Genomic DNA, 10,652 nt, shown 5'->3' on the forward strand with positions numbered 1-10,652 from the left:
GCCATAGACAGGGGGGGCTTTATATTTTGGATGAACTGAAGCTTCCACATGTTGCAGCTCCTACTGTTGATTTATCATCTTTTCGTTTGAATTTGTCTTCTTCTAAGTTTTATTTATGGCATTCTCGTCTGGGTCATGTATCTTCTCCTCGTTTGAAATACTTAGCATCAACGGGAGTCTTAGGATCATTACAACCAAATGACATTTCTGACTGTTGTGGTTGTAAACTTGCCAAGTTTTCTGCTTTACCTTTTCCTAAGAGTGTTTCAATTTCTAAGGCACCTTTTGATTTGGTTCATTCTGATGTATGGGGTCCATCCCCAATTGCTACTAAAAGTGGATCCAAATATTATGTCTCTTTCATTGATGATTACACCCGTTATTGTTGGATTTTTCTTATGAAACATCGTTCTGAATTCTTTGGTATTTATTGTCATTTTCGTGCTTTGGTTAATACTCAATATAACTCTGTTATTAAGTGCTTCCGCTGTGATTTAGGTGGTGAATACACCTCTAAAAAATTCTCTGAGTTACTTTCCTCTGATGGAATAGTTTACCAAGCCTCTTGTACCGACACCCTTGAACAAAATGGAGTTGCTGAAAGAAAGCATCGTCACAGTCTTGAAACAGCCCGTTCTATGCTTCTGTCAGCATCGACTCCTTCTGAGTTCTGGGGTGAGGCTGTCAAAACTGCGGTTCATGTCATTAACAGAATTCTTTCTTCTGTTACTTCAGGTTTGTCTCCTTTTGAAAGGTTGGATGGTCATCCTCCTGATTATTCATCATTGAGGGTTTTTGGTTCCACTTGTTTTGTTCTTCTTCCTCATGTTGAACGGAGTAAATTGACTCCTCGATCTGCCATATGTGTCTTTCTTGGTTATGGGGATGGTCAGAAAGGTTATCGTTGTTATAATCCTTCTACTCGTAAATTGTATATTTCTCGTCATGTTGTTTTTCTTGAGCATTTGCCTTTTTATTCTATTCCATCTGACTCTCAAAACATTACCAGGTCTGATCTCATTCATATTGATCCGTTTGTTGCGAATATTGATGGTCCAAACGACTTTAATTTTGAGAAATTCAGGGATGAAGCTCCTCATACCCCCTGCCCATGACCCTCTGCAGATTGGTGATCCTCATCCTCAACCACCTCATCTTCCTCGTCGTTATCCTCAACGTATCCATAAGTCCACTCAGCTCCCTGACTTTGTTTACAACATTTATTCTACTTCTTTTGCTTCTGCTTTGACCTCTCTCCACAGGTTATCTGAGCCATCCTCCTATCAAGAGGCTGTTCTTGATCCTCTTTGGCAGCAAGCTATGGACGATGAACTTTCTGCTTTGCACAAAACGGGTACTTGAACTATGGTGTCTCTACCACCAAACAAACGTGCTATAGGTTTTCGTTGAGTCTTTAAGATCAAGATCAAGTCTGATGGTTCTATTGAGCGTTACAAAGCTCGTCTTGTTGCCAAGGGATATGCTCAACAATATGGCATGGATTATGAAGAAACTTTTTCTCCTGTTGCCAAGATGACAACCATTCGCACTCTTATTGCTTGTGCATATGTTCGTCAATGGCATATCTCTCATATGGATGTCAAAAATGTTTTTCTAAATGGTGATCTTCATGAAGAAATATATATGGTTCCTCCTCCTGGAGTTTCTCATAATCCGGGGGAAGTATGCAAGCTGCAAAAATCTCTCTATGGGCTCAAACAAGCTCCTCGCGCTTGGTTTGAGAAATTCTCTATTGTGATAACTTCTCTTCAACTTCTTCCTTGACATTGTCTGCTTATTCAGATGCTGATTGATTATATGTCGATGGTATGATCATTACTGGTGATGATGTTGATGGGATTACAAAGTTAAAGACGCAACTAGCATATTGTTTGATGGAACATTGATAAATATCGAACAAAAAGGTACCAAGTAAAACACGTTTAACCCTTGTTTGGTTCAGCTTATAGATTGTGGCTTTTGCTTATTTTTTCCCGGAAATAAACTTAAAGTTAAGTTTGTTTGGTTATTGAGATATACCATAAACTCAACTTTTATTTATCAAAACGTAAATAAAAAGTAATATCTTTTATGGTAGGTTGCATTATTGGATTACTTATTTTTCAACCATTTTTATTTCTTATTTTGCCCTCAAATTTCAATAATACTTTCATTTTTTGGATTAACTTCTCATTAGATTACATATTTTATCATTTGTCCACTATTTATTTTGTGGACAATCTAATTCATGTTTAACCAAATTTATTTGTTTATTTCTGTAATGTTATTTTTGAATATTAACTTTTATTTTTATTTTGATATTTTGTAATCTTCGTCATGAGGTATTAAAAATTAAAAAAATTATAATAAAAATATACGACAATAAATACTAAAAATGTACATTTTAAAAATATATAATACAACTTAAACAGATAAATTTATGTCCTTTTATGTAATTTAATCTATGAGAAAATATTTCCACACCCAAACAAAAAAGATTATATTGAGTTTTTAGTTAATGTACCAAAATATAAACAGTCTATTAACAATTTCTAATCTAAAACTAAAAATATAATCTATATCAATCACATAATGAAAAAATGTTATTGTTAAATAAAGACTAGATGTATGTATTAATAATATAAAAGTTTTTTACATTGTCACTCATATTATCTAGAATTTATATTTAATCATCATTAACACTTCAAATAAGTATTACAAATAAAAAATAGATGATATATTATGTGTAAATCTTATAGTAATGATGTATATATATTACATTCTCCTTAAATATTTGGCATTGTACCACAACACTTTTTTGTCAACTGTTGTTATCCTTCAGGTGTTAATCCAAATAAGAAATGCCGTATTAACAATTATTTTAAAGACGTTTGTTAAAAATTAAAAAACAAATAACAAACTTGTGTAAGAATATTCAACACAACAATTCTCAATACTTTAAAAGTCACGGTTCCTCATACAAACTTAATTTTTTTTATCCTAAATAAATAACTCACAAAATAAAAATTAGATTAGCAATCAATCATTTGGTGTTTTTTTTATACAGAACTATAATCTTTTATTTTAAATATAATTTTATTTATTTATTTATTATAATACGGGTTTTATTAACAACGTTAAAAATTAAAATCTAAAATGCTCACTCAGGTTTATATAGAAAAATAGAATGAGTATATTGTAAAAACATTTAGTTGATTGATGACTATGGTTATTGTCTAGACCAAATGTTTTGCAGGGGGCTTAAAGAAGCCACGCTTGTGATTAAACATAAAGAAAGCAAGTAATTAGCTTAAAAGTATTAGGAGCAAGGATAGCACTCTAAACATGTGATAATTAAATGAGTTTGAAATTTGATAATTAATTAAAATCTATCCCATCACGGATACTACTGGGTCTGTTACCGACAGATCTTTGAATATCAGACATAATTTATATACCATAAATAAATAAAATATTAAAAACGAAACTTATTTAATTGTGTATGTTTCTTATAGTCTTATTTGATATTTAAACAATCAAAAAGAGAAAATAATAATAGAAAATTAGGAAACATAATTCAAATACAATTGAAATCGTTCATTAAACAGACTCCATTTACTAGACGAAACATAAAAACTAAAGTACTTTGATTCAAATTTTATTTGGTAAAGACTATGTAATTAATATAACATTACTTCACAATTATAAATTAACAACAAAATATCATATCTTAAATATATAACATCACAATTATGATAGAAAAATTATTTAACAAAAATTGTTTAATCAATATAACATCCAAATCACTATTTAATAACATAACTTCACATTTATGAATTAGAATGATATTACACTTATGTAGTAACAATATAACATTAGAGTCACGTTACTATATATATGGACTACCATTAAGATGTTAGCTAATGATGCATGACTCTATTAGATCCCTAGAACGACAAAAAAATCAATTGTTCGATTCTTATGAGTAACACTTATTAGGATGTATAGTTATGCACTCTAAAATGTATTAATTTTTTACCTAATAAGAAAAATATACATCTATATATATTTAAAAATTGTGGATTTGGATATCCTATTATCTATATACATGTTTGAGTTTCAAAATCTCCAATTGCAATTACCTACTGGTGCAAAACATGTACCGTGATCCAACTAGTTGCGAATATTACCCACTGGTACATGTGAGTCTAGTTATTGATTGTCATCCATAATTTTGAGCAATATTATGCCCTAGTTAGGAGAATGATCAGCACAAAAAATTAAAAACAACCGACCCAATTAGTTAGGAGAATGGTTAACCCAAAAGGTAATAATGTTCGGTCACTAATTGTTTTAGTTATTTTCCCGCGAGACTCCATTAATTGACATCCAACAGCCCATCAAATAGTTGGCTTAACAATTACTCTTTATTAATAAAGAGATAAATGTGTTTCAAAAAATAAAGAGAAATACAACTTTTGATTACACATATTCCCTTTTTTATTGTAATAAAATTACACTTTTGCCATTAAAAATAAATGAAGAAATATGTATGTATTTCTCTATTAATAGAGATAATCCTTATTTAATGATGTAAACCCTCCTAGGGCAGCCTTTGATCCCAAGGGCAAGAGAAGTCATGATGGTCCTACAACTAGGGCCAAAGCCAAGACAAAGGTCCTTAAAGTCTCAAACGACACAATTGACCTAGGAGAGGGTATGTGAGGAGGACATTTATGTCCTTAGGTCACTTTCTACTTAGGTTTATTTTATTTTCATTGATTCAAATAAATGAGATTGCATTCTCATATAGTCTTAGGTTTATTTTCATACAAGTTATTTTAGTATTTAATTCATGTAATATGGGTTGGGAATTATTTGTAACATTGGTCCATATTCATGACCAAGTAGTTTACTTAGGTTCAAGGATAAGCCTTTCACGTGGCTAGGGCATATGGAAGTCAAGGCATGATCATTTCAAGGAAGGAGGCACGTAAGGAACTATATCTATAAGGACAAACAAGGAGATAATGCAATTTAGCTAACACTTTATCTCTAAGGCAAGCAAGGAGATAAGGCATGGAGGGAAAACGAATTTAAAAGAAGATAGGTTTGTTTTAGCAATTTGAATTTGAAAGAAGATAGATTTAAATTGGAATTTGAAAGAAGATAGATTTGAATTTGAAAGAAGATAGATTTGAATTTGAGAAAAGATAGATTTGTTGCTGCCAACAAATATAATCTTTTCAAATCAGCCACAACAACCTAATCTATACATTATATTCTCAAATCTCCACATAATTTCGGTCAAACTCAAATGCAAGAAACCAAGCCAACAACACCAACACCAAATTCAAATCAAGCTTCCTCAAATCAAGAAAATCATCTCAATCTTCTTCCAAACTGTGGAGACTATTCAACCCAAATTATATTATTTAAGATCTTATCTACTTGATTTAATTAGGAGTTTATATTATTATTTCATTTTTATTTTAGCTTAAGTTTAAATTAGGCTTTCAAATTATTCTAGTTAATTAGGACTTAGTCTATTTTCTTTTCAGCCAAGGCAACTTTGCCTATTTATGGATTCAGTTTGGATTAATAAAAGTTAAGTTGAATTTTGAGTAAATTTGAATTGTTTTTGTTGAGAGCATTTCTCCTAAACCTAGGTTGGTCGTGCTAACAAGTTCTTATCAAGCTTCCTTGCTTGTGGCGAACATCATAGCTTATCAAGCTTCCATGCTTGTGGCGCTTTCTCACCTTCCATTCTTTTCCATCTTCTTCAACAACACTTAACCAATCTGCCCAAAGTACTTCCCAACACTTAAAAACCGAGATCACCATCATTGAACTCATACCCAACCGAAATCATCAACCCCATACACATACCTAAGCCAAACAGCCACAAACTCTGCAACAAACCAACCCTAAACACCTTCCCTAAACCGAAACCATAAATCCCATAATCCATACACAAACCCTAGCCTATTTAAACCTCTAACCTAATCTAAGACCTACCCAAAATCCCAAATTTAATACCAAACCGAATTCACACATTCTCAAACATAAGTTCAAGCTAAAACGATCCTATAATTCTAAGGCAGCCCCCAAGTTGTCATCAAGTGGTCATCAGAGCTAATTTAGCTTGAAGGATGTCAAGTCCAGAGAGAACTCCTACAATTTCACCAAGGTCAGACTCTATGACCGTGAGACTTCAAAACATGATGGATGCCCAATTCCAAACTCTTCAACAACAATTGGAGGAGTTGAGAATTCATTATGATAGAAGGCTGGATGAACAAAATCATGGCAATCAAAATGGCCATGAAAGAAGAAGAAGGAGGCCTAGGAGAGAAGAGAGGCTGAGACATGAGGATAGACACAATTCTTCAAGGGCCTATGATAGTGAAAGGAGACATGACAGTTGTGGCCATGATGGAACAAACCGTGGCCATGGAGAGCACAACCATGGCAGCCCTGGCCGTGGTCATGCTAGTCCAATCCATGGACATAGAAGGCAAAGAGAGGGTGCAAATAGAAGCCCAAATTGTGAGCATATAGGAGATATGGATGGTGTTAAGATCGAAGTCCCTACTTTCTTGGGGATGAGTAATCCAGAGGCATATTTAGCATGGGAATTGAAGATGGAACAAGTCTCCAATTGTTACAACTATTTAGAGGCAAAGAAAGTCAAGGTGGCAGCCCTTGAATTTCAACAGTATGCAATAGTTTGGTGGGATCAGTACCAAAAAGATAGAGTGAGATGTTGGGATGTAGCCATTGATACATGGGCTGAAATGAAGAGAGCAATGAGAAGGAGGTTTGCACCTCATTCTTACAATAGAGATGCACATAACAAGCTACAAAGGCTCACTTAAGGGTCCCAAACAGTAGATGAATATTTCAAAACCATGGAGTTAGCCTTGCTTAGGTCCAACCTCAATGAGGACCGTGAAGCAACAATGGCTAGGTTTCTTCATGGGTTGAACCTAGAAATCCAAGATGTGGTGGAATTGCAATCATATGTGGAGTTAGATGACTTGGTTTAGAAAGCCATTAAAGTGGAGCAACAAATTAAGAGGAAGAAGTCTAAGTACTCCTCTAGTACGTCAAAATCCCACTCTTGGAGAGATGAGCAAAAAAGGGAGAGCCCTAAGGCCAAGGAGGCCGTGGGCAGCCACAAAACCACCGAACCAGCCGTGGAGACCAATGGGAAGACTAGAAACGTGAAGTGTTTCAAGTGTCTTGGCCATGGTCACATTGCCTCTCAATGTCCTACAAAAAGGACAATGGTGATCACTAATGGTGTCATTGAGTCCCAATCCGAACCATCAAGTGGAGAGGAGTGTGATGATGATATATTCATGCGTGATGGTGATATTTTGATGATGAGGAGACTCTTGGGCAGCCAAGTTAAGAGGCATGAAGAAAGCCAAAAATACAACCTATTTCACTCAAGATGTTTGGTCCAAGGCAAGGTATGCATGTTGATCATTAATGGAGGTAACTGCACTAATGTGGTTAGCCAAAGGTTAGTGTCAAAGCTAGACCTTGAAACTAAACCACATCCCACCCCTTATAAACTCCAATGGTTAAATGATGTGGGTAAGTTGGTTGTGGATAGACAAGTCATGGTACCCTTCTCCATATGGAAGTATCATGATGAGGTCTTATGTGATGTGGCTCCTATGGAAGTTAGCCACATGTTGTTGGGGAGACCATGGCAATATGAAAAGAAGTTAAGAACACTAGCCATAATGGTTTCACCAACAAGGTCTCATGTATGCACCATGGTCACATGGTGGTGTTAGCCCCTTAGAGCCCTAAACAAGTCCATGAGGACCAAAAGAGGCTAAGGGCTAAGATTGAAGAAGAAAGGAAGGAAAGTGAGGCAAAAGCCAAGTCCATGGCCAAGCCTACACTTGACATTGTTCCTACTCCCAAGGCTGAAATTTTTTCTACACTTAGCCATTCTTTGAAAGATCATGGCAAGGATAAGAAAAAGGATAAGAATGAAGGCAATTCGAGGACGAATTCATTTGAAGAGGGAGGGGATGATGTAAACCCTCCTAGGGTTTTGATCCTAAGGGCAAGAGAAGTCATGATGATCCTACAACTAGTGCCAAAGCCAAGGCAGGGGTCCTTAAAGTCTCAAAGGACACAATTGACCCAAGAGAGGGTATGTGATGAGGACATTTATGTGCTTAGGTCACTTTCTACTTAGGTTTATTTTATTTTCATTGATTCAAATAAATGAGATTGCATTCTCATATAGTCTTAGGTTTATTTTCATTCAAGTATTTTTAGTATTTAATTCATGTAATATGGGTTGGGAATTATTTGTAACATTGGTCCATATTCATGACCAAGTAGTTTACTTAGGTTCAAGGGTAAGCCTTTCACGTGGCTAGGGCAAATGGAAGTCAAGGCATGATCATTTCAAGGAAGGAGGCACGTAAGGAACTCTATCTATAAGGACAAACAAGGAGATAAGGCAATTCAACTAACACTTTATCTCTAAGGCAAGTAAGGAGATAAGGCATGGATGGAAAACGAATTTATAAGAAGATAAGTTTGTCTTAGCAATTTGAAAGAAGATAGATTTGAATTTGAATTTGAGAAAAGATAGCACACGTTTTCAAACTTGGAGATAAAGAGAAGATTATATGAAGATTAAAGAGAGATTAATCAATCTCCCAAAGATGCACACGGCTAGAAACAAGGAAAGAAGATAGGAAGCTCAATCTTTTAAGGTGCACAAGGCTATAAAATAGGGAATCCTAATCTCATCTCCAGCAACAAATCTGCCCAAAATACTTCCCAACACTTAAAAACCGAGATCACCATCATTGAACTCATACCTAACCGAAATCATCAACCTCATACACATACCTAAGCCAAACATCCACAAACTCTACAACAAATCAACCCTGAACACCTTTCCTAAACCGAAACCATAAATCCCATAATCCATACACAAACCCTAGCCTACTTAAACCTCTAACCTAACCTAAGACCTACCCAAAATCCCAAATTTAATACCAAACCGAATTCACACATTCTCAAACCTAAGTTCAAGCTAAAACGATCCTTAATTAAAAGGCAGTCCCCTAGAGGTTGTCATCAGAATGATCAGCACAAAAAATTGAAAACAGCCGACCCAATTAGTTAGGAGAATGGTTAACCCAAAAGGTAATAATGTCCGGTCACTAATTGCTTTAGTCATTTTCCCGCGAGACTCCATTAATTGACATCCAACATACTCCATCAAATAGTTGGCTTAATAGTATACTCTTTATTAATAGAGAGATAAATGTTTCAAAAAATAAAGAGAAATGCTACTTTTGATTACACATATTCCCTTTTTTATTGTAATAAAATTACACTTTTGCCATTAAAAATAAATGAAAAAATATGCATATCTCTCTCTATTAATTGAGATAATCCTTATTTGTATACTTTGTGGTGACTTTGATCATGATGCTATATTTATATTTGAATAAGAAGCATGCAGTGAGACTTTGGAACCTTAAACTCAGTTTCAACCTCACCTTAAAATCAAGATTAATGTTGAATTTATATTCCACCTATTAAAGACAAGATGTTCCAGTTGGACTCAGGTACATTTTACATACCCCATAGTTTTCCTTTCCCGAGGAGAGTTTATAGTGGTCCCGTCGCATCAAATCTATCATATCAAAAGGAGCCTAGGAAAAAAAAACCTTTGATAAAGAGCGTTGGAGGTTGGGTGGCAAAAACTCATCTCATATATACTCATTAAAATATATACAGATCTCACTTTTACTTGTATATTTATAAATTTATTTTTTAATAATTAAATATTGTATATATTTATATTTATATTTTATTTTATAATTATATATTATCTATTTTATAATAAATTTTAGTGATTAAAATATAACACATATTTAACATGTACATAATTTTTATTATTCATGTAATAATTATTTGATATATTGAATACTACAAAATATATAAATAAATATTTAAACAAGTTAATTACACTGACACCTCCTGAGTTTTAGTGAAATTACATAAACCACCCCTCACTTTTCTTCATCTACACAAACCCCTAATTTTTATACTTTCATTACACTAACCACCCCTGCATGAGAAATAAATATAATTAAGTTAAAAAAAACATTATATATTATGGAGAAAAGTCCAAATAATATACAATCAATGTATCTTTATTATTTTTGGTTACAAAATATGTAACACCACGAATTTTACGATTTGGAATTATAAGAATTTATTAATATTTTTATTAATTATATATTCGAAAATGAATTTCTGGGAATTTTCGGTAAAGAATTAGATAAAACTCTAGTTGAGTTTTAGTCTTGTAATTTTATTTCCTATTTTGTGGTAAATTTTGGTAATTTTCGGAGACATTCGGTTCTGAACCACTGTCGGGGCCGAAATCCACTCGGTACGGCTCAAAAAGTGGTTTTTGAGTTCCGTAACTCGGAATCGAATTCCGATCGCATCGTTGGCTTCGTATTTTCATTTCGAGTCAGTATAGACCCTGAATACACCCATGCCTATTTCTAAATATTTTTCTCTCGGAATGCCGAAATCCGAAATTCTAATCCAATATTACAATCGGGCGATTTATAATATCCGATCGA

Source organism: Lupinus angustifolius, chromosome LG17 (genome assembly GCF_001865875.1).
Source record: "Lupinus angustifolius cultivar Tanjil chromosome LG17, LupAngTanjil_v1.0, whole genome shotgun sequence".
NCBI lineage: Eukaryota > Viridiplantae > Streptophyta > Magnoliopsida > Fabales > Fabaceae > Lupinus > Lupinus angustifolius.